General features: G+C 49.0%; 1 pseudogene; it reads left to right on the top strand.

Annotated features, from left to right (window-relative positions):
- The first annotated feature begins 1,481 nt into the window (after positions 1 to 1,481).
- LOC150101963 (U2 spliceosomal RNA) lies at positions 1,482 to 1,603 on the top strand (annotated as a pseudogene).
- The last annotated feature ends 901 nt before the right edge of the window (positions 1,604 to 2,504 follow it).

Below are 2,504 nucleotides of genomic sequence, written 5' to 3'. Positions count from 1 at the left end.
ACGACATGCATGGGCTATAGTGGGGCAATTCGTATCCCGGCCACCACACGGGATATGGAGTTCTCTAATTCTTGTAAAGTTACTTAAAGCAATGACTCATTGATGCAAATTGGGTTAGTCTTGGAAACACGACCTGATTCTGCATTGCTGTGTCTATATGTAGAAATGTTTTTAGTTTTCGTTTTGATTATTTGTGAGGTTTTTTTTTTTTTTTAACTGGAATGCTTCAGATAAAATGTTGTCAGAAACATTCAAGTAAATAATAATGTGATTTGTATTAAATCATATTATTAACACAATAAGTATTCGGGAATTTAGAGAAATGAAACGCGGTGCTTTGCAAACAGGTCTCGGTATCCAGTTAGTAGTTAAACATAAATGTAGAATAATGCAAGCCCTTATTTCGATTCGCCTCGGAAAGAGACGTTTTAGTTTTTGGGCATCATTCAAAGGATCCAGGAACTGTGGGGGGGTGGGGGGGGGGGGGGGTGGGGGGGGGGGGGGGTGGGGGGGGGGGGGGGTGGGGGGGGGGGGGGGTGGGGGGGGGGGGGGGTGGGGGGGGGGGGGGGTGGGGGGGGGGGGGGGTGGGGGGGGGGGGGGGTGGGGGGGGGGGGGGGTGGGGGGGGGGGGGGGTGGGGGGGGGGGGGGGTGGGGGGGGGGGGGGGTGGGGGGGGGGGGGGGTGGGGGGGGGGGGGGGTGGGGGGGGGGGGGGGTGGGGGGGGGGGGGGGTGGGGGGGGGGGGGGGTGGGGGGGGGGGGGGGTGGGGGGGGGGGGGGGTGGGGGGGGGGGGGGGTGGGGGGGGGGGGGGGTGGGGGGGGGGGGGGGTGGGGGGGGGGGGGGGTGGGGGGGGGGGGGGGTGGGGGGGGGGGGGGGTGGGGGGGGGGGGGGGTGGGGGGGGGGGGGGGTGGGGGGGGGGGGGGGTGGGGGGGGGGGGGGGTGGGGGGGGGGGGGGGTGGGGGGGGGGGGTTTATATTTATTATATTTATAATTATTATTTCTAAATAAAAAGATAAAAATGAAAAACATACTTCTAATGAGGAAATTATTTATTTATTCTTATTTAATTTAATTTGGTTATTTATTTATTTAATTTGAAATACCTTCTCCACACCTTTTATTAGTACATAGATGGAATATACTTATATTCTCTCATATTAATTCGCATGGGAATATATCAATACAGATATTATATTTCATAAGTGGTGAAAGAGAGCTGATGTATAATGCAAAGAGATGAAGGCTTTTTGGGAAAGAAATTTGTCAATTTTCTTAGGAGAGAAATCATTATTAATAAAAAGTTTTTTTTAAGAAAAAGGAGTTCATTTTCAATTTCAGTTTCTTATAAATCATTATTAATAAAAAGTTTTTTTAAGAAAAAGGAGTTCATTTTCAATTTCTGTTTCTTATAAAAAGCTATCTTCTATTCATCTCATTTTGGTAGAGATCACTTTGTTCTTAACGCTGATATAACTAAACAAAGTATCGCTTCTCGGCCTTTTGGCTTAGATCATATATATTGTATAGTTTCTGTTCTTAACCGTTAATATCGGTACGAGTCCCATCGGGTTTCACGATATTTAACGGGAAATATGCAGAACTTCCTAAACCCCAGACTGGGGAAATATCAAACACTTGGTGGTGGGAATAGTTAGGCTCCCCCATCTGATCATGCCCTCCATTCTGCCGCGTGTGCGTACTCTCGGAATTGAGGTTGACGCCACAATACCGGCAAGGGCGATGGCGAAAGCTATCATAGACTGCGTCGGCGCAGAGAACATTTTTGGATTTACCCCTTATGGGGGAGGATGATACCAGGTAGTGACCAAAAATATCGAGACCAGAGAAAAGCTTCTCAAAGGGTTTGACTGTGGCAAAGTAAAAGTATCTCCCTTCATGTTTGGGAGCATCCTGAGAGCCCTTAAGATACCACGATTTCTCCTAGAATACGCAGAGAACAACGATATAATTCACAGCGTATTCTCTAAGTGGGGAGTTGTACGGGAAATCCAGGTTCACAATGACTCAGACAATCCTGAGTGGAAGTCAGGGGAGGTAACTATCTCTCTTGAAATGAGGACCGAAGTTCCTAACTTTGTCCTCATAGGATCTGCCCGGGTAATGGTAAATTACCCAGGCGTCAAAAAGCAGTGCTTTAGATGTAGTGCCTTCAATCATCTTGGGGCAAACTGCCCTCGCATAAAATGCAAGAACTGCCTAAAAATTGGCCACAACCAAGAAAAATGTGAGGCAGCTTGTTTGAAATGTGGGGTCACTGACCACAAAGTCGACACCTGCCCATCCAGAACCCTCGCAGAGAGGATGGGTGGTGCAGTCACATCAGCAACAAAACCAACTAATGAAAAGGTCACAATACAGGAAGAGTTTCCGCCTCTTGAGGCCACTCCTGATCATGCCGCCATGTCTAAGACAACGAAGAGGTCCCGTAAGGGAGGGAAACCAACCAGAATTGCAGAGACGAGCAATACGATCCCAACAGAAGAGAC

The sequence above is a fragment of the Typopeltis vanoorti genome, chromosome 11 (genome assembly GCF_054136105.1).
Source record: "Typopeltis vanoorti isolate ZY-2024b chromosome 11, IOZ_Tvanoo_1.0, whole genome shotgun sequence".
Lineage (NCBI taxonomy): Eukaryota > Metazoa > Arthropoda > Arachnida > Uropygi > Thelyphonidae > Typopeltis > Typopeltis vanoorti.
This window is presented reverse-complemented; position numbering and strand designations above follow the sequence as displayed.